This window comes from Eptatretus burgeri, chromosome 3 (assembly GCF_056783735.1).
Source record: "Eptatretus burgeri isolate ZD-2024b chromosome 3, Ebu_testis_v1, whole genome shotgun sequence".
Classification (NCBI taxonomy): Eukaryota; Metazoa; Chordata; class Myxini; order Myxiniformes; family Myxinidae; genus Eptatretus; species Eptatretus burgeri.
The window spans coordinates 310433-333399 of record NC_140963.1 but is presented as its reverse complement, the minus strand read 5'-3'; the positions used below and the strand labels follow the sequence as shown (position 1 = coordinate 333399).

Genomic DNA, 22967 nt, shown 5'->3' with positions numbered 1-22967 from the left:
CTGGGCGGTAATTGTATCTGGCCGCGTTCCGGGCAGTGCTTTTCTCCGGACACGTTCTGGGGGGTGCTCGTCTCCGGACCCATTCCGGGCAGTGCTTGTCTCTGGACCCATTCCAGGCAGTGCTCGTCTCCGGACGAGTCCTGGCGGTGCTCGTCTCCAGACGGGTCTGGGCAGTGCTTGTCTCCGGACGCGTTCCGGGCGGTGCTTGTCTCCGGATGCGTTCCAGGCGGTAATTGTATCTGGCCGCGTTCCGGGCAGTGCTTGTCTCCGGACACGTTCCGGGGGGTGCTTGTCTCCGGACCCATTCCGGGCAGTGCTTGTCTCCGGACCCATTCCGGGCATTGCTTGCCTCCGGACCCATTCCGGGCAGTGCTCGTCTCCGGACGAGTCCTGGCAGTGCTCGTCTCCAGACGGGTCTGGGCTGTGCTCGTCTCCGGATGCGTTCCGGGTGGTGCTTGTCTCCTGACACGTTCCGGACAGTGCCTGTCGCTGGACGCATTCTGGGCAGTGCTTGTCTCCAGACGAGTCCGGGCGGTGCTTGTCTCCGGATGTGTCCGGCAATATTTATAGTATGACTAGTAGAAAATGGATTATAGACATTATTTTGATTCCATATTCACTGTTATTCTATGCAGAATCATTTTGATGAGACAGTATGAATCTTAATTGATGCTCCACCACACGTCTACCTTCCCTTCCTCTCACTGCCTCGTCTGTGTCTGTGTATCTCTCTCTCTCTCTCTCTCTCTCTCTCTCTCTCTCTCTCTCTCTCTCTCTCTCTCTCTCTCTCTCTCTCTCTCTCTCTCTCTCTCTCTCTCTCTCTCTCTCTCTCTCTCTCTCTCTCTCTCTCTCTCTCTCTCTCTCTCTCTCTCTCTCTCTCTCTCTCTCTCTCTCTCTCTCTCTCTCTCTCTCTCTCTCTCTCTCTCTCTCTACATGGGTGTGGCATCATGGCAGCTCTGTGAGTGAAGTTGTGAATGCTGTGTCGTGTTGGTGTTTTTCCTATCCCCTTTTCACTCCCCTTGTGTCCTTGCATGTGGTTGTGAAGTTTTCCCCTGTGTTTCCTTTCTTTGTTGAGACAGGAGAGAGAAAGAAAGCGTGCACAGTAAGTGTTTTGCAGGCCTGTTCAGGGCTTTCTGCTTTTTGGGCCTGCTTTACTACTTGCTGTGTTTCTCGATTTCACCTTTTTCTTGGCTAAATACTTAGTTCATATTAATCTTTTGTTTCCCTCCACTTGCTAGTTTTGCTTGTAGCAGGTTTGCTTTTGGTTTTTGATTCTTCAATTTACTTTGTATTGTCTTACACTATGGCAAACGTCCGTTTGCATCATTGTGTATACGAGACGATTACTCCAAATAATGGGGTCATAGTTTGTCCACTGGACGAAGTCAGTGTTGTTGATGTCGTAATGGGTTTCGGAGAGATCAATGGGCTCGAAAACATTCTCGCAGCGTCCAGGATGAATCAACGTGTTGTGCTATTTTTGTCCGAAGAGCGATATGTTGCTCAGACGGTTAAAATGGGCTTGTCTATTCCACCGGATATTTTTGTTTCTGTAAGTCCTTTGGACACACCTGCTGTTAAAATTATTATTTCAAATATTCCACTTTTCTTTAAAAGCGAGGAGATTATCTCTGCTTTAAGTAATTTTGGGACAGTTGTGTCACCGATTTCCATGATCTCATTACGTTTGCGTTCTGGCGTTTCGGTTCGACACATTATGTCGTCTGACGCCACTGTTATATTGTTTTGAAGAATGGTGCACGGTCACTTAGTACTGCTGTAACTCTTAAATATAAAGATCGCAGCTACCAAGTTTATATTGCCACTGAGGTAATAACATTATTTATTTGTGGCGAGCATGGACATTTAAAGAATGCGTGTCCGAAAACAAACATTCCTCGTGGTGAGTCTCAACATGTGGAACCTAATGAGTATCTCAATGCCAGGAGCCTTGAACAAGCACTAATGATGCACCTCAAGCTGCAGAACCCAAGCCAAGCACTAGTGGTACATCTAGAGTGGTGGAACGTGCAGACACCTCCTATAATCAGCTCTGGAAAGCGAGGGTATAAGTTAAAGAATCTCAAGTAGATGACGAGGGTTTTGTCACCATTCACTCCCAAAGAAACAAGTGTCCTAATGTCAACGGTCATGATGTAATGGTGAGCGTTCCTAAAAAGCTAACGCCATAGAGCAAACTACATGGCTTTCATGTAGATACAGCCAGCTCGCTCGCTGCTTTGGAAACGGAAAACAAATTTACAGTTCCAGCTCCGGTGGATATTGACAATGCTCCTGATCATGTACAGGATGAGAATGAGCATGAACAAGTGAGCCACCACCCAACGCACCGCATGACAATGTGGGTCAAATTCTGGTGAGTGGTCTGTGAACTTTGTTCAAGTCAGTCAATATATTCAATGACAGTGCGAATATTGGAGAACCAAGTTGGTTAAGCACTCAAGCAAGCATTCCAACAAAATGGTTGATAAGGAACGGCTGGCTGGGAAAGTGATTTTAGCGATCACTGATTGCTCATATAAACACGATGCACCCGGAAAGTCAATGTCCGAAATGGACAAATTGACACTTTTTTTTAAAATTGTTTTTATTAGCAGTGAGAACGACTGCTGAAGTCAATAAGGAAGTTTAAATTTTGAAATTCAGCTCGGATTATGAGATTCTCGAGGTTATGGCATATGCAGATATGAAATAAAGCCACGAACAGTGACATTTCAGGCGTTTATAAGCATTGCAATCTATCCAGAGATTCATGGGGATGATGATCAAGCATTTGATGATATGAGTGAGGGAAGTGAAAAAAAACTATCATTGTTGCACAGGCCAAAAAAAAAAACAATGGTGAATTAAGACCCCAGTAAGGAACAGTGAGGTGACCAAGGATGAGCCTTGATAAAGGATAATTAAAAAAGGCCATTAATTATCTTCAAAAGGGGTGCTTAAATTAACACAAACACCCAATTTTCACTCATGCACTAACAATGGAGTTCCCTTATATCTTTGCAAAGTTTGGGGCTGCTCGGTCTCATGGTTTTGAAGCTATTTAGACAGACAGATGAACGGAGGGACTGATGGATGGACAGATACACATATATTTCTCAGACATGCATGGTCCAATTTTGTTCAAACTTGGCACAAGCAGAGTACATGATGGTATACACGTACTACTCACTTTATTTTGCCATCTGATCAAAGATGGCTTACTGGTAGCCTGGTGGCTATTTTAATTGTAAAAAAGAAACCCCAGTATCAAACACGTCTTCAACCATTTCTCAGAGATGCATTTACCGATCTTGTTCAAACCTGGCACAGATAAAGGCACGTTCATTTTTTGAGATCAAATCGAAGATAGCTGGCTCATGGCTAATTTGTTAATTAAACGTGTCCCCAACCATTTCCCAGACATGCATGGTCCGATTTTGTTCAAACGTGACACAAGCACAGTACACGATGGCATACACTTACGCTTACCTTTATTTTGCGATTTGATCAAAGATGGCTGACTGGTAGACTGGCAGCCATTTTAGTTGTAGACAAATATGTACTCGCCATTTATGGACAGCAAAATTACGAAAACAACGGGGGCTGTGACATTTTATGTCTTTTTTTCCTTTTTGGCTTGTGGTACATTCTACACCTCCCCCAGCCTAGTGTTGGCTTAGCAGCTCTGGAGGCTGGCTTAGGATCCGAGGTTCCTGAGTTTGAGCCCCTTTGGCTGATGAATTAACAGGTGGTGGTCAACTGAGCCTGTTATCCTTCCAAGGTCAGCGAAATGAGGACTAGTGTACTGGAAGAGGTACAGCATCAGCGGCACAGCTGCGCTTCCAAGAAATGATAGCTACCCAGCAGCGAAGCTGCCATAAGCAAGAACAGAACAGAACCACCCCCCCCCCACTCCCCCCTCTGTCCTGGCTTTGATTCAGTCCACGATGTGGATTACCAGATATGTGAAAAAATGCAAATATTGTTTTTAAAACTAAATAATATGCTTTACGTTTTCATATTTTGTTCTTTTGGTATGGATTAAATCCATCTATGCTATGAAATTGTTTTGATGCTCGTATCAGTTGATTTGGGGGATTGTTTGGATATGTATCGCTTTTGTAATGGTTCTGTCCACTGCCCACTGTCCATTCCACCCCCCCCCCGATTTTGGCATGATTTAGTTGAGTCCACATTTACGTTCAATTTTTTTTTCCGAATTAAACAATTAATGTTTTATATCTTTTTAAAGTTTTTGGGTAGTGTGCACGAGCCCAGTGACAAAGTAACTTTCTCGCGTTGGAATCACCATCATAACTTCAGCAGTTATTCAGGGAGGTTGGGCTACAGTTTTACATTGTGTTGAGAGAAGCAGAAGGAGGAAGAAGGAGGAAGAGGAAGAGGAAGATGAAGAGGAAGATGAAGAGGAAGAGGAAGAGGAAGAGGAAGAGGAAGAGGAAGAAGAATAAGAACAAGAATAACAAGAAGAAGAAGAAATTGGTGATTCAATGATGTCTCATGCTACGTTAGCAATGTATTTTGGCATTTTTTAAAGTCTTGGTAGTTCAGAAAATGCTCAAGAATAAAATGTATGGCTTTTAAATGCGAATGATGTCACTCCATATTAGTTTATAAGCGTATGCATCATTGTGTACACATTTGAATGGGCGGCCATCTTTTTCCATGTCATCCTTCAATATGGAGTCCTACCGTACTCCATGATGGTGTTAAAGAATTAAAGTTTCATGCAATATGGGCTGGTTCTGCTGCTCCCATATCTCCTCCATTGAATCCATAAAATCTAGAGACTTCTTTGTTGTCAGCATCTATCAACAGGAAGATTTTGGAAAGAATAGCAAAGAGATAGCCCACTTGCCTTTCAGCCATCAATTCTGGGTTTGTTTCGAGACCAAATTAACTCTGTCAGATATGTGTTGCACAATCAGGGTGTTAAAGTTCAGGTGTGCCATCCATCCAACGGGATACTATGCTGGAGACCAATGTTCCAGTGTTGATTGTTTGGCGGATGTTAAGCACCACAACCCTGGAAAAAACATGACTTCCTGCGTTCATGTGAATGGCCTTTTCAATAAAATGATGGAGCAGGTCGAATTTCAATTGAATCCCAGTCCAACTGAAATTCACAACAAAGAAAAGAAAAGGAAAAAGAAGAGACAGGAGGCTCTTTCTCAGCTTTTGCTTCTTGCTCACTGCAGGTTGGTTGATGGCTTTGGAGTCTTTTACTGCCTCTTACCATTCCACTCTGTCTCTCCTCTACCCCTTATAATTGCATGTTCTACCAGAAATCCAAACCTTTCTCCCCTCCACAAGTTTAAACATAATTCTCAGCATTTTTAATTAATCCCCTTTATTCCCAAGTCTGTTGTCCCTGGATCTTACCTCCTGAACCTTCAAGTAAGTCTGCAGCCCAGGACCACCTCATGGTTTGTGGACCTGTCTCATTTTCTATAAAAGAATACTACACAGTAGTTTGAAAAGGCTGGTGTTTATCTGCATAGGTGGACAGTTTTAACATTAGGTTTATCAACTGAAAATTGACAAATAAATGCTAACGACCTGAGAATAAAAGTAAAGCTAACATTTCGGGAAAAGTCCTTGGTTGAAGGAAGAGAGTTTTGGATAAAAGCATCCTTGGCATTCTTTTATACCACTGATCTTTCCTCCACTCATTGAGAGTCTGCCCCCCCAACCCCCCCCTCTCACCTGCTAGTTGTGCATCCTGTCTTGTCTTTCTATTTTCTCTTTGCGCAAGCGATTGTCTTTGACCCTTCTTCCATTATTATTCTGCTCTGACATGAAGATTCAATTCTGTATGTTTGTATATAATGTTTCATCAAATTGTACCTTTTCTCTTGGTAGCATTTTACATAGGAAGACAAGAAAATAATGAACGAGTACCTGTGGTGCTAATAGCTACTCTAGAATTCATTGATTTGCAGTGAATAGGTGTCAAACTACACAGTAGATCAGTATGTCACATGGTGTGGGTGAAGTCCCAAGACAATCATGGTGAAGACAACCACAAATCTATTCAATAATAAAAGGGATGAGTGGCAAAGTGTGTTTAAGTTTAAATAACAAAAGCATAACTCTTGTAATTTCATTCCAGGAATTGGAAAAAGGTCTGTGAGGTGTGCTGTTGGCTAAAATGCAGGCATCTTTGCTGAGGGGTACTTTTTTGAGGGTTAGTCATATTGTTGCGAATTTGGAAGCTTACTGCACACAACAGCCAGGTCCTATAGATCAGCTATATCGGTAAGTATGTGTTTCTAGTTAGGGTCCTGTCCTATGTTAAATGGGTGATTAATTGTACGTGTGCTACGAGTTATTTTATAGTTAGGATTTTTACATTTTAAACTTCCACAACAACTACTACTACATCATCAACAACAACAACTACGACATCCACGACAACAACAGCACGCCGTCCTGCACTCGACCCAGTCGCCATTACGCACGTGTTTTTGGCTGAGGACATGGCCGGAACCTTCGTCGCCTCGAGTCGAAGCTCCGCTCCGAGGAGGGGCAGAGAGCGTTTCCTCCAGCCAATGAGCAGACGGCGAGCACCACACGTGTGCCCCAGCCAATCGGGAGGCCGCCACGAGTCGCCTGACAACCCCCCGTCCAATCAGGAGGCGAGTGGCAGGGAGAAGAAGCCCCTCCCTCCTCAAGAGGAGGAGTGTGGTTGTCTGGACGAGTGTTCGGCAGACGGTGATCGTGGCGATTGCGGCGTGGTCTGTCGTGGTCTGGACGAGCATTCAAGAGATAGTGATCGTGGCGATTGCGGGCGGTCGGTGGTTGCCGACGAGCGTTCTGCAGAGGGTCGTGGTCGTGGCTGGAGCGGTCTGAGACAGTGGTGGTCGTAGTTGAGCGGCCTCGTTCGTGGGCCGCGGACTTCTGGTCATGGGTTCAGGTCCCACCGTGGTGGTTTCGGAGTCCGGGTGGCCGCACGAAGCGGAAAGGTACCCCGGCCCGGCTTGACCGAGATAGACCCACGAGGTCCATTTTCGTGTGTATGTATGTGTGTGTGTGTGTGTGTGTGTGTGTGTGTGTGTGTGTGTGTGTGTGTGTGTGTGTGTGTGCGTGCGTGCGTGCGTGCGTGTGCGTGTGTGTGCGTGCGCGCGCGCGCAGCCGTCTTGGAAGTAGAATTGTTTAAGTGCCTTGTACATACCTGCATCCCTTTTATTCGGTTAACTCTGCCTTCATGCGTGCTCCCCTGCCCCATTATAAATAAATATCTCTTTTGTTAAATGTTCCAGCGCGTTTCTGTGTTTCTTTCATTGGCTTAGCACGGTGTGTATTGAGAAATAGCGAGGCCGTAAATTGTTCATTTGGTCTGATGGGCCTTCGTAATTTCCGCTCGGGTTACACACGGTTCGGGCTCGGTAACCGCCTGTTCCGCTCGAGGTCCGTCGAGGGTGTAAATTCCCTGGTAGCTTTGTCCGGGTGAGTAATTAGGTATATTGAAATTTGGCAATTGACCCTACCCCACGCGGTCAAATTATTGGTGATTCATGGTCCAATAAGGGACCCGTGCCTTTCGGACTTATCCAAAAGGCACGACCTCATTTCCAGTGTGTTCGGTGGAGCCGACTACTGCTCCCTCTAGCGGTCGTGCTCGCCACCGATACCTGGCCCAGTAACAATATCACACGAAGAAAGGCTGCATTGCTGGCACTGTTGCACCAAATGGGAGTTCATCAAAAGATAGGACGTTTCATGTCAGTCGTTGAGAGTAATTGGTCAAAAAACTCTTATGGAAAAAAAATCACAAAACCACAAAAAAAAACACAAAAAAAATTCACAAAAAAAAGTATGAGGAATTTTGATTGATCCAAGTTAGGAGATGAAAGCAAGCTAACACACAAAGGAAGTTCTCAATTTACCCCTTTAAAATGGTGTGAGCTTCAGTTCTCAATGCCACAGATATATTTCCTGCATTGTCTTCAAGAGTGTTGTTGTTTTCTTGACTTTTGCTGAAAGGAGAAAGAACAAAGATGAGTACATAAAACAAGTACGGTACATGTTTACAAATGAAATGAATGAATGTTTAATATTTTACAAATTACAATATTTTCTTTAAACATGTGGAAGATGCATTGAATATCATTTCAGTGTGGTCCAAATGAATAAACTGACTTTCCTGAGGGAATGATTGCCATATTCTTGGCGATCCAAAACACATTTTCTCTGTGATCAGTTCAGTATGATGAGCTGAGAAATATGTTCCTTGCCAATGTGATTATCATTTTACCATTCGTAAATTTAATTTTACGATACCTGTACATAAATTTAATTTTACTATGCCTGTCCTGCACCATGAACATCCACAGACTTAACTAGAGAGTTCAAAGAACATAATACCTCATGCAGCATTCAAGTATGTACTTCAATTTTAATACAATAATGATTTTAAAGATCGTTGAGAAAAAAAAATCCGGAAGTTTAGTGCTTTTTACCTCCACCACCGAAGGTGAAGGTGGTTTTGGTTTCACCCCTTTCTGTCTGTCTGTTTGTTTTTCTCTTTGTTACTTGCAAAATCGAAGATTTTTCAAGTATATTGGTTATTCCATTTTGTTATTCTGTCTGTCTGTCTGTCTGTCTGTTTGTCAATCACCTACAGGTCACAATTCTAAACCGATCTTCACAAAACATTACGAAGTTGGAGAGGTAGTCTTAACTGAGAAGCCCATTGACTTTGAGGTCAAAGGTCATCTTGAGGTCAAATTTCCAAAATCGTCATTTTTCATGCATTTGACTTGAAATTTGAACAGGATTTGCAAATTGTGTCACTGAATTGGGAAACCAACTATTTTTGAGGTCAAATGGTCAAAGGTCACTACTACTACTACTACTACTACTACTACTACTACTACTACTACTACTATTACTACTACTACGTCGACTCAGGCCTAAATGGCCAGCATTGGGCATGATGACGGACTCTCCACTCCTCCCTCTCCCTCATCAGTGTGTTCAGTTCATCTAAATTAGCCATGTCACCGTCTTCTTGGAGCGTGTTGACCATAGTCTTGGGAGGGCGCCCAGGGTTTATCCTCTCGTGCTTGGGCTCCCATGTGATGACTAAGCGGGCAGGTAACTCGGGGTAGCGTAAACAGTGCCCCGCTAGTTGCAGTCTTCTCGCCTCGATTTTAGTGGTGAGCATTGATAGGTCGTCAGAGAGCTCGACGTTCATTATGTGCTGTTGCCAACTGACGTCAAGAGCCATCCAGAGCATTCGTGTATAGCAACCATCCATCTCATGACATTAGCATGGTCTTGGTGAGTGTCCACGTCTCGCATCCGTACGTGAGATGGACTCTATGGCAGCTATGAAGATCTTCTTTTTGAGCCCTCCAGTCAGGTTCGACTTCCAGGTCTTCTTCATGTCATTCATAGCCCTCCATGCCAGCACCTTCCATACCTTTATGTCCTTCTCCGAACTCATCATTCTTGATCCGAGGTACTTGAAGTCTAAGACTTTCTTGATGGTGTCATTCTTTACGGTCTTGAGAGTATCTTCGTTGCAGTTGAATGCCATGTACTCTGTCTTTTTAGCATTTTGGTGAAGTCCAACTTTATTGCACTCAGTTTCCACTCTTGTCAGTAGCTGCTGTGGTGACAGCAGGGCTGTCATCTGCAAAATCCAGATCTGTGACCATAACTGGTCTGACCCTTTTAGTTTGTCCTGGTTTTATGCTGAAATAAAACCAAGCTTCTCATGATCTTTGGTAGCTTGACATAGAGCATAATCAAGGACGATTATGAAGATGTAGGGTGCCAGAGTGTCTCCTTGCAGGACACGAGCAAGGAGCTCGAACACTGCTGTTTCTCCGTCCGGTGATACAACTTTCGCCATGATCGTGGTATAGCTAGCCTCTAATGCTCTCAGTCGATGGTCCGGCACGTAAGCTTTCAGGATCTTCAGCATTTTACCTCGGTGAATGGAGTCAAAAGCTTTGCGAAAATCAATGAAAGTAAGCATGGCTGATAAGTTGTTTTCTTGACTTCCTCAATGATTCTGCGGACAGCAAGTGTTTGCATTACTGTTGTGCGCTTCTGCCGAAAACCATTCTGATTGAATCTTAGTTTAGGATCAATGGTGGTGCGAATAATGTTCAAAATCATCCCATTGGATAGCTTTGCTAAGATGCAGGTCAAACTGATACCACGGGAGTTGTTTGTTCTTCGTGAGGGATCTGGACTTAGGAACTGGGATAATGTTTGAGAGTGACCACTGCTCTTGTTTGTCGCCTTTCATCAATGCCGTATTACATATGTTCTGCAAGATATTGTCCAGGTCGCAGTTCTTCAGGACCTCTGCAGGTATCCCGTCTGGTCCAGCACATGGTCCTCTGCTGTTTTACCACTTATTTGACGTGATGGGGACTTCTTCCGTCCGCTGATGTCGTTGACTAGGCGCCATGCTTCTCTATGCTGCTTGCCTTCATGAGCAGCTTCCACCTCTCTAATCTGCTCAGCTCGTTCCTCTTCCTTCTGTCGATTGTAGGTGGCAAAGACATTGTTCTTTGCTGTCTTAAACTTGTCTCTGAGCTCTTCTCTCTCGTTCCTTCTAAGCTCGGCATGATAAGCATTGACCAAGCTGCTCAAGGATAAACTTTTAAAATCATCAATTTCAATCTGAAAAAGAATCAATTTTCATCTGATTGACCTGAGCTTTGATTAAGATTGTCAATTTTAATCTTAATGAAACGGACAATTTGATGTATCCATGGCAACCTTTGGAGAGGGACGTGGATTTTGAGAGTGTCGTGCTCTGCATGACATCGTCTTCTTGTTTTTGTTTGTCTTTTTGTGTGCAGGATATCTCAAAAAGTTGTGGAAGGATTCGGATGAAATTTTGTGGACAGGTTGGGTGTTTGACAAGAACGAACTGATTAGATTTTGATGAAGATCCGGATACTTGAATATTTAAGTGATTCTTCACCATTGAGAGATCGGGCCAAAAACGATATACACCACGATATCTCAAAGTTGTGGATGGATTCGGATGAAACTTGGTGGACATGTTGGGTGTGTTACGAGGGACAAATCGGTCAATTTTGGTGAAGATCCGAATCCGGATCGAATAATATTTTTAAAAGTGATTCATCACCATTGAGAGATAGGGCTAAACTGATATACATCACGATATCTCAAAAATTTGTGGACGGATTCGTATGAAACTCGGTGGACAGGTGGTGTGTGTGACCATGACGATTTGATTCAATTCTGGTGAAGATCCGAATCCGGACCTGGAGACGACTATAATTTTTCAAGTGAGTCTTCAGCATTGAGAGATTGGGACAAAAACGAAAGAGAACATGACATTTCAAAAATGGATTGAGTCTGATATGTTGTGGATCAGGCATTACGTGGCGGGGGTATGCGCTCGACCGAATGCCCTTCTAGATGTATTTTTGTATACGTTGTTGAGGCTTGTATAAGAGCTAACACACAGAATATTTAACAAGGGGAAAAGGAGACAAGAGAGGCAGGAGAGGAAAAGCACAACACAGTGGGGAACAGCGACATTAGCAGATCTGTGTAAGGGAGAGGGAGGGGGCGGGGAATACGGGGTATACAAGATGGACACTACATGGGCTTTCAGGAAGGAAAACAGGGAATTTGAAAGAGGTGGGTTTAGGGTGGATTAACAGGGTAGAAAAGATCAAGGTTTTGGATGGGGGAAGATATGAGATGGTGGTGAAGAACTGTTTTGAAGACCAGGGGGGAGATATGAGGAGTAGATTGGGACCATACTCTGTGCAGAGCATTGGGGCTGCTGAAGCAGTCTCCTTGGCTATTGGGCACCACAATCCTGGATGGGTCGCCACTCCGACACAGTATACCAGCATGCTGGCACCAATTTTGCCGACCTCGGAAGGATGACAGGCCGAGTTAACCCCACCTGGTATTAATTCAACAGCTGAGTGGAATTTGAACTTAGGACCCTGGGATCCAAAGCCCGCCACCCTAACCATTAAGCCAACACCAAGGAGATATGAGATAGTGGTGAGCAACTGTTTTGAAGACCTGGAGGGAGGAGTGGGTGGAAGAGAGTGTGGGAATTTGTTCCAGACATGGGGAAAAACTGGAATGAAAGAGTGAAAGTGAGCAGTGATTCTTGATTTTGGTAGTTTCAACAAAAGGGTTTTTTTTGGCAGACCTTGAATGCCCTGTGAAAATATGACAGAGCGGGGAGGGGGGGGGCAAGGCTGAGGGGGAGACTGTAAAAGACAGAGGGACCATCAACCTACCTGCAGTGGGAGAGTGAGAGACCCTAAAGACTCAGCTTCATCAACTCATTTGACATGAGGATGTTTTGATAATGAGCATGTAGGACCTCCATCCATTGTTTGGAAAGCATAAGCAGCATATCCAGAGTAGAGTGACCTGGTGTGAATCGAAATTGATGATCAGAAACCAAATCCTTCTCCTCTTCTCTCATAGCTTGATGTCAGGAGTGATGATGGATTCCATAACCTTGCTGATGATTTGGAGAAGGCTGATTGTTCTGTAGTTGGAGGGATCTGTTTTTTGTACCTTTTTAAGCAGAGCGGTAATGTTTGCTGATTTCCAAGCAAATGGCAGATGACCTTCAGCAAATGAGAGGGTGAATAGAACAGAGAGAGAGTGTGAGCAAGCGCAGAGGAGCAGGTTTTTATGACCCGTGGGATGATGCCGTCTGGACCAGTTGCAGAATCAGAGTCGAGGCTTGACAGCAAAATGTCCACTTTGTTGGGAGAAAAGGACAAAGAGTCCAGGAACATCTGGGTGTGACTAAGGTGGGTACACAAAGTGATGGGTTGGGAACACAAGATTTAGAAGGAAACACAGAGTTTAGGCATTCAGCCTTTTCATGGGCAGTGTCAGCTGTGCAACCATTTGAGGTAAGGGATGGAGGGGGAACATACACCAGAAACAGACATGCGATTGAAGCAGTCTTACACACCAACCAATCTTAGACACCACCCGAAATACCGTGTTCAAGTGCAGTATTTCAAATGAAATTTGTGTTCTCCGGTGTTTGTTTTTTTATAATTGGTAGCCATGGCTTGTGGAAGAGCTCAAAAATTGTATACTGAACAGACCAGGAAGTAACTGGACAAGAGAGAGGCAGAGAGAGAAAGAGAGAGAGAGGTGGGGGGGGGACAGTGGACACCAACAGTAGAATTGAAGACCAATATAAAGGCAGACTTGGACAAACAATTGGTGTGGAGAGGAATGGGGGGCAAGAGAAGATACATGGGGTGGAAAAGATGGAGACAAGAAAACTCCCAGGAGGGAAAACTGGAAATTTGGAAGGAGCAGGGCTTAGGGTGGCTAAGGGGTTGGGGGGAGGGGAATTAACTAGGATATAAAAGATCAAGGTTTTGAATTGAGGACAATCTGAGATGGTGGTAAACAACTGTCTTAAAGACCGAGTGGAAAGAATGAGATTGAAAAGAATGAGGAAATTGATTCCACAGGTGGGAGAAAAAAAAACAAATGAGTGGAGGTGAGCATTAATGCTGGATTTTGTGAGTTTCATCGGAATGGGGGTTGATGGTGGACTGCGTGTTCCCTGCAGAAACCTGCGGGTGTGAGGGGGGGGCACAGAAAGAGCAGAGCATGCAAGACCAGAAAGGAGGCGATATAAGACGATGACGAAGTGACAGGCCCATAAACTCAGCTTCATCACGGGAGATTTCAATTATCTTGAAGGCCTTGGTTTCCATGGCAACAAGCTGAGCAACATGCGAGGCAGGTGAGCCAGCTCAGATGGGAGAGCAGTACTTCATCAAGCTGCGGATGAAGGCCTTGACAGTGGATAGGAGTTCAGGTGTGCCATGGAACGACTTTGTACAACAGAGGATGATCATTAGTCAGCAGCTGGCTTGGGAGGCTAACGTTGAATTGTGGTTTTCCCAAAAAGATTATGGCTGATCGTGGGATGCAGGAGTTTGAATGACTTAAGTTCTTCAAGAGGATTGTTAAGAAAGTAGATGGGGGAGAACAGGAGAGGTTTGTCAGATAGTCCTTTCGGAGAGATAGTGAGTGTGAGATTTGTCAGGATTGAAAGAAATATTCCAAGTTTTTGACCAGCTTGTGATTTTGTTAAGGTCTGAAGAGAGGAAAGAGGCTGTAGCCTGCCTGTCTGAAGGATGAGGGATGTCACAGCAGAGGCTGGTGTCATCAGCATATAGATAAAAGGGATTTCCAGTCAGGGAGATCATTTATGAAGATCAGGAAGAGGACTGGGTCCAAAATTCTTCCTTGGCCACTCCAGCCTTGAAAGTGAGAGGAGATGAAAAGATTCTGCTGAGAGCCACACATTGGCTATGAGAGTAGAGGAAGTCAGTAAGCCATGTGTGGAGTTGGCCTTCGGATGCCATAAGCAGAGAGTTTGGAGGCTAAGACAGGACGCCAGACTGTATCCAAAGCACGAGCATGTCCAAGGTTGAATGACCCAGTCTGAAACCAAATTGGTGATCTGAGATGAGGTTGTTGGAGTGAAGGAGGAATTTCATATCAACTGTGATGATGGATTCCATGACCTGCTGATGATTGGAAGTATGCTGATAGGTGTGATGTTAAGTGGATCAGTTTTTGCACATTTTATGTAATGCAATGCTGTTGGCTGATTTTCCAGCAAATGGAAGATGACCGATTGCAAATGATAGGGTGAAAACGGCAGAAAGAGGATGTGAGAGAGCAGCAGAGCAGGTTTTTAGGACATGTGAGCTGATGACATCCGGTCCAGCAGCAGTCAGTGTTGAGGGTTGAAAGGAACCTTCTACAGCTTCTCAGGTGCAAAAGACAGAGTCCAGGAGCAGTTGGGTATAACAGGGAATGCAGTACGGTTGATGTGTCATCAGCACTGCGTACCAAATGTGTACCAAGCGAAGGGTGTATACCAAGAGTGAGTAGTTAAATCTGCTTCACCTCAGCAGGAGGCTTCACTGTAAAGCTGATGTATATTTATTACCTCCACCACCGAGGGTGAAGGTGGTTATGTTTTCACCTCTTTCTCTGTCTGTTTATTTGTTTGTTTATTGCAAAATCGAAGATTCATCAAGTATATTGGTCAGTCAAATTTTATTATTCTGTCTGTTTGTCGCCGACAGGTCACAACTTTCAACTGATCTTCACGAAACTTCACCACACGGTCGAGTTTGGCAAAAGGCAGAAGCCGATTGTTTTTGAAGTCAAAAGGTCAAAACGTCAACATCGGCCAAAGGTAAACAACTTAGGTGTTATTTCTAAAATCCTAAATTTTCATCTGATTGATTGAAATTTGAAGAGGATTTATACTTCAGGTCACTGAATTCAACCAGCCAATTATTTTTCAGGTCAGCATCAACCAAAAGGTCAACATTGCATGCAGTTCTGTGCTCTGCTTGGAACACAGGCATCATCCCAACTGACTGGAAGAGGGGCCTTGTTGTCCCTCTCTGGAAAGGGAAGGGTGATCGCCAAGACTGCAACAACTACCGAGGAGTGACGCTGCTCTCAGTGCCGGGCAAGGTCTTTGTTCGGATAATTCTTGATAGGGTTCGCCACCATCTGCTTGAGCATCAGCGTCCAGAGCAGTCAGGCTTTACACCAAAGAGGTCAACTATTGACCGTATCCTTGCTCTTCGGTTTCTCAACGAACACAGAAGACAGTTTCGGCAGGGGCTGCTTGCAGCCTATGTTGATCTCTGTAAAGCGTTTGATTCGGTGAATTTGGAGGCCCTCTGGAGGATTCTTGGTCTTCGTGAGGTGCCACCAAAACTGATCGATCTGATATCTGAACTCCAATCTGGTACTGAGAGTGCTGTGAGATGTGGTGGTACCATCTCTGTCTTATTCCCAGTTGTTACTGGAGTTTGTCAGGGGTGTGGCCTGGCCCCCACACTTTTCAGCACCTGTATGGACTGGATTATTGGGAGGATGTTGGAGAGATCAAGCTGCAGTGCATCGTTTGGGAATGTCAAGATCTCTGACCTTGATTTCGCAGATGATGCAGTCATCTTTGCGGAGACTTTAGATATCCTTTTGGGGGCCCTCGCGGTGCTGAATGAGGAGTCGGAGTCACTGGGATTCTGGGTTTCCTTGGTCAAAATTAAGATCCAGGCTTTCAATGACATCTTGGATGCTGCTGTCCTGTCTGTGCCTGTTTGTGGTGAGGAGGCTGAGGTCATGGATAGATTCACTTACCTTGGCAGTGATATTCATGTCTTTGCCGGCTGTGAGTCAGAGGTCAATAGACGTCTGAGTCGGGCCTGGGGAGTCCTGGATTCATTGGATAATGGGATGTGGCGCTGCCGGTACCTGTGCGGGAGGACGAAAGTCCGAGTCTTCAGGTCCTTGGTGCTTTAAGTCTTGCTCTATGGATGCGAGACTTGGACTCTGACCAAGGATCTGAGACAGAGACAGAGACTTAATTCCTTTGGTACCAGGTCTCTTCGGAGAATCCTTGGCTATCGCTGGTCAGACTTTGTATCCAACGAGCGGTTTCTGAGAGAGACTCAAATGAGATTTGTTACCTGCATTGTCCGTGAGCATCAGCTGCGGTTCTATGGCCATGTGGCTCGTTTTCCTGACGCTGATCCTGCTCACCAGATTCTCTCAGTGAGGGAGCCTGGTAAGTGGAGGAGGCCAATGGGCCGACCATGTGCCTCGTTGTTGCAGCAGGTTGATTGACATCTCAAGGAGATGGGGATGGGCCAGGCATCTGCCTGGGGGATGGCCAGACGGAGTACCGGCGGAAAGTAGACGCAGCGATGCGCTGCTCTGGCGCATGCTCCCATACCTGACCTGACTTGAAATTTGAAGAGCATTTTCATTTCAGGTCACTGAATTCAACCACCAAATATTTTTGAGTTCCACATCGGCCAAAACGTCAACATTGGACAAATTTCTAAAATTGTCAATTTTCATCCGATTGACTTGAAATTTGAAGAGCATTAATATTTCAGGTCACTGAATTCAACGCACCAATTATTTTTGAGGTCAACATTAACCAAAAGGCCAACATAGGCCCAAGGTCAACAACTAAGGTGGTATTTCTGAAATCCTCAATTTTATTCTCATTGACTTGAAATTTGAAGAGGGTTTGCATATCAGATCACTTAATTCAGCCTCCCAATATTCTCGAGGTTAGCAAAGACCAAGAGGACAACATCGGCTGAATTTATAAAATTATCAATTTTCATCCGATTCACTTGAACTTTGAAGAGGATTTGCATATTTAGTCATTAAATTTAACCACCAATAATTTTTGGGGTCATTTGTTTTATGGATTTTGCAAGTGTCGTGATCTGCACGACGTCGTTTTCTTTTTTTTCTGTTTGTTTGCTACTTGCAAAATCGAAGATTTTTCATGTACATTGGTCAGCCAATTTTGTTATTCTGTCTGTTTATCGCCTTCAGGTCACAATTTTCAACCAATCTTCACGAAACTTCACCACATGGTAGAGTTTGTCAGAAAGAAGAAGCCTATTGATTTTGAGGTCAAAAGGTCAACAAAGGCCCAAGGTCAACAACTAAGGTGGTATTTCTAATATCCGCAATTTTTATCAGATCGACTCGAAATTTGAAGAAGATTTATATTTCAGGTCACTGAATTCAACCACCAATTATTTATGAGGTCCACAGAAGCCAAAAGATCAATACAAGCGGACTTTCTAAAATTGTCAATTTTCATCCGATTCACTTGAACTTTGAAGAGGATTTGCATATTTGGTCATTAAATTCAACCACCAATTACTTTTGAGGTAAATTTTGTTTGATGGATTTTGCAAGTATCATGCTCTGCACAATGTCTTCTTCATGTTTGTGTGCAGGATATCTCAAAAAGTTGCGGACGGATACAGATTAAACTTGGTGGGCACATTGTGTGTCTGACAAGAAAGAATTGATTCTATTTTTTGTGAAGATCCGAATCCGGATCCGGATCTGATAATTTTTTAAGTGATTCTTCATCATTGAGAGATAGGGCTAAACTAATTTATAGCACGATATCTCAAGAAGTTGTGGACGGATTCGGACGAAACTTGATGGACACTTGTGCGAAGCAAGGACAAATTGATTTGATTTTGGTGAAGATCCAAATCCGGATCTGGATACGCAAATTATTTAATCTATAAAGTGATTCTTCACCATTGAGAGATAGGGCCAAAAACCATGCGTAGCATGATATTTCAAAAATGTATCAGGCCCAATATGGTCTTGTGGATCAGGAGATTGCATGGCAGAGGTGTACGCTCCACTAAGTGCCCTTCTCATCTTACATGTTTATTTCAACTGTGTTGCATTTATTTTGGCTGCAGCCCATTTTCCTCTATATTTTCTCAAAGCCTGAGAACTTAACCCCCTTATTCCCAAAGGAAATGTGGTTTTAAGTATCGCAGTATTTTCCAGGAACATAACCCCCATATTTTTCATGGTTTACTGGAATTCAACTTAAGATCTAGTATTCACTTCCGGTTCCAGTTCTTGAGCGACAGTGATGTTCTGCATGGTCTCTGCCGACTTTCTCAAAGATGAGTTTTCCTGGTCATTTTTTGTCGCGTTTTTACTTGTATTTTGGTATCTCCTCGTTTACTTTGTATTTCTAGTTTGGTTTTATTTTAAGACATGTGGCAATTTCTGAGTATTTATCGGACCTTTCATATTGGGTTCCTTGAAGCCTACCATTTTACTCGTGTGTGTGGACGATCGTGCTTGTTGTATTTTCTCATTATTACCTTCAGTTCTTTATTTTCACCACAATCCCTTTCCACTCTTTCAATCCTTCCCAAATATACCCTCTGCTTAATATCTTAAAATATAAAGCAAAATAAATAAATAAATAAATAAATGTTTTTTTTTCCCTTCTCACCTAACCTCCCTGTAACCACATGACTTCCCCTATCTTCTCTTCTTTCTCTTTGCCAATCTACCTTTCCAATCCCAACTTTCCAATCTCAATGAAATGAAGGATTTTATCATACACTTTCACATTCCTTTCTCCAACCTCCTCCTTTACTCGACTCTTCTTATAGAATCATAAAAAAACACCATGCACTTTCACCTTACACCTCCCAGAACCACATGACCTCCTCTACCTCTGCTTCCTCTTCTCCTTCCCGATTCCAACTTTCCCATCCCACTTTTATCATGAAGGGATTCATCGTACACTTTCACAATCCTTTCTTCAACCTCCTCCTTTACTCTACCACGATCTCACCTCACCTTTTTAAAAAAAAAATGATGTTTTTACAATATTTAAACCTTTTTCTCCTGGGTGGTTCTCTCTCTGCCATTATCATAACACTGTTCTTGTTGTTTTTCTTCTTTTCTTCTTCTTCTTCTTCTTCTTCTTCTTCTTCTTCTTCTTATTCTTATTCTTATTCTTCTTCTTCTTCTTCTTCAAAAGAGTGAGTTCAATTTGACATTTCATAGATCCCATGTCAAAAAATTCCAACTGCCACCATTTCCTTTCTCCATTCCACCCCTCTCCTAACATCTAAAAACATATCTCTAAGTTTAAAATTTTGAAAATCCCATTTTGCAATACATATTCGTATTCCATACGTTTTTTTTTGGACAACTTTAGTGCCAATTCACCTAACCTCCTTAAATCTACCTCCTCTGAACTCCTCACCTGTTATACCCCCTCCTTACCCCTCCAATCTTCCCCTCTTCCTACCTCCTCTCTTAGAACCTCTCCTCTGTCCTCTGCTTTACTAATAGCTCCTCCTCTGGTGTCTCAAACAGTGTGGTGTTCAAACGTCCTCGGGCTACATTTCAACATAACAGATATCTCACTCTCAATCAGTACACTCCTCAACATCTCAAACAAGGTCTTTATTTCCTCTCATCACAGCTCCCAATCTCCATCTTCCCACACCCTCAAATCTTAATCCTCCCCCTGCCCACTCCCATCTTCACAATTCCACCACTAAGTGTCATCCTTCCCTTCTCCCCACCTCTCCCCTCTGCCTCTTCCTCCATGGCTGTGCCTGCTTTCATCGTCTCCCCTCCCTCTCAAAATTTCCATGTCACCCCTCTCTCTCAAATCAGCTGCCTCCTCCCTCCGAAAAGCAAACTTCACCCTCTTCCCCCTCCATGTTTCTTTCACAAAAGCACCCCCTCACCCTTCTCCCTCAAATCTCCACACATAACCCCCCTTCACATCTCCCCCCTCACTCCCCCTTCTCAAAGTTGTCCTCACATCCACAAAGCTAGCTCCTCCCCCCAACCTCTCTCTTCCAACTCATTCCTCCTCCAATCTTCTAATTTCTTCTTAATGACAAAGTTTTTTTTTTTTTTCCACTTGACTCACTCCTATCATGGAATGCCTTTTCATCATATGTATGAATCTCTGGCTCGATTTGCAACGGTGAGAAATGCCCAGAGATGCCAGCGTAAGTTGCTGTATTTCATTTCCACACATGCTATAACCTTGGTAATCTCTTAAAAGAAGCCAAATTAAAAAATATAAGCTGCAGATATTAATTTAACAGGAGTTTGGGCAGCCAAAAAAAATTACCCCCCGTGTGGGGGTGACGGTCATCTCTATAATACCACAAGTTCTCAATGTTCAGTTATGACCGAAGACTACTGCGCAGTACTACTGCGCATCTCGAACTGCGCAGTTTGGTTAAAGATGACTCAGCATTTTGGCGCACGCGCACAAAATTATATTTTGAAAATAAATGCCGACGTTTACATTTTGGGTTTTGAAACTTTTGCACCTTCGGCGGAAAATGTATAAATATAAAAGGCTAAAAATGTGTTTTCTATTTATATTTCATTTCTCCTTCCTTCCTTCTTTGCGAATCGCATCGGCGTTTTTGGCCATTTCCAGATCACGTGACGATCAAACGGGAAGGAAATTCAAAAATCTGTCCGGTTAGATACAAGATAATATGTTTTACTATCATAATCAATAAACAGTTGCCGAATATCTTGTAGAATGGCAGACTAGATAGGTTTTGAAAATGGCGATTTTTATAACTTACGTGACCTCGTGACCTTGACCCTGACCTTGAACCCGGACAAAAGTTATATCGTTGTGCAAAACTCATCGACATCTACCCACATACTAAGTTTCATCAAGATCGGAAAGAAAAATTGTTGACGGACGGACGGACGGACATTTGGTCCGGCTTTATTAGGTCATCTCGGTAGAGATGACCTAAAAACGAAAAAGCGTTAATTTGTCTTTCGGACAGTTTGGACATTCAGACATAGCTATCGCAAGCCAACCATTGAACTGGAGTGCTTGCCTGAGTGCTTAAGCCACTTTCCTCGCACCGCACAGTGGACGGCAGTACAATTCCTGTCCCAATCGGGATGTACCAGTCGTCAGTTGCTGAAAGGTAGAGGTACATATATGGGTAGATTTGGATCAGTAATTTTGGGACTCTCCATGGGTGTGTGCGAGTGTAAGCCTGCATGCTTATATACATATACATATATATATATATATATATATATACATATATATATATATATATATATATATATATATATATATATACATATATATATATATATATATATATATATATATATATATATATACACATATAAATATACACATAATATGTATCCCTATGAGAGGAAGATCACCTGTCTGTTATCATCTGAGCTCAAGCATTTAAAACATTCGTATTGCAGCACTCTCTGAGGTTTGGAGAGTGGATAGTAGTGGTGAGATAATGGCGAGTGGTTACACCTACTATTGCTCTGGTAGCTATGATGGTTACCATGCCATAGGAGTTGCTGTAGCTGTGTCCAATGAGCTGACTCCAATGATATAATTGAGGTAACACCGGTAAACGAGTGTATTATGAGACTCAGGATTTGGGTGTCATTTCTCCTTGGGTGTCATTTCCCTGGTCTCTGTATATGCTCCGACTGAGGCGAGTGATCTCACTGTGAAGGACGCATTCTATGGCAGGCTCAAATCTGTGGTTGATCAGTGCCCCAGGCGAGATACTCTTCTCATCTTGGAGGATTTCAATGCATCGACTGGAACTGATAGGGATGGTTATGAATCATGTGTTGGTCCCCATAGGTCTGGAACTGTGAACCAGAATATCACTAAGTTCCTTGACTTTGCTAGAAGTCATGGATTCAGGGTGGCTGGTTCACGTTTCAGCACTCACAGGCTCTTCGCTGTACTTGGTGGTGTGGCAAAAGAGATTGACGATGTGGTTGTTGATGTTCGCTGGAGGACGATCCAGGGTCAACTAGAGGGTCTACTGGAGTGCTCAGTTCCTTAATACCGACGACAGGCTTGTGGTAGCAACTCTGAAGTTGCAGCTTAAATCCGGGAGAATGGTACCATCCCAGGTACCATTCTGGGGTGAATGTTGACAAGCTCAAGGATGAGAGAGCAGCTGAGGAGTTTGCAAACAGGCTGAGTGGGGATTTGGGGGAGGGGGGGTCTGGGAGCTTTGGGGAATCCTGAAGAGTTGTGAAGTACCTTCAAGACCACCATCCTTGTTGTTACCAGTGGATATCTTGGAATTCACCGTGGGGTGAAGAGGAATTTTGTCTCTCAAGGAACACTGGATACCATTGAGTAGAGTCGGAGGGCCAAGCTTAATGGAAGAGCTGAGCTGTTCGGGGAGTTGAGGCGTAAAACTAAACATGCATTGACGGAGGACAAGGAGGTGTATGTGCGAGGAATCTGTGGGGGTAGAGTATCACCTGTGGTGAAGTGGTTCTTGTCCTGCTTAAAGGGGAATTTGCACATTGCGTTCCTCCAAGCCCATCACATGGTATACTGCAGTTAGAGAAGTTGGTGGACTCTTGATTGAGGAATCCAAAGTGAAGGCCCGCTGGGCCGCTTACTTTAAGTGACTGTACCAAGCTGATCCACCAGCTTCGTTGGATGTCAGAGTTGTTCCTATCACAATTGCTGATCTTCCACTCAACTGTGATCCACCTTCGTTTGTGGAAACACAGGCTGCAGTGAG

The 22967-nt window shown here is 43.8% G+C and overlaps 1 protein-coding gene and 1 long non-coding RNA gene across 7 annotated transcripts in view; one reads left to right on the top strand and one right to left on the bottom strand.

The window, feature by feature from the left end:
* The window catches only part of LOC147029275 (integrin alpha-9-like), a 262737-nt gene that overhangs the window by 76418 nt on the left and 163352 nt on the right, over positions 1-22967 (top strand). The gene's annotated exons all lie outside the window — the stretch shown is intronic.
* Positions 1-22967, bottom strand: part of LOC147029277 (uncharacterized) — a 61414-nt gene that overhangs the window by 1588 nt on the left and 36859 nt on the right. The window contains exon 5 of the long non-coding RNA XR_015055843.1: positions 7911-8000. This is a non-coding gene — a long non-coding RNA (uncharacterized LOC147029277). The remainder of the gene's footprint in view (positions 1-7910; positions 8001-22967) is intronic.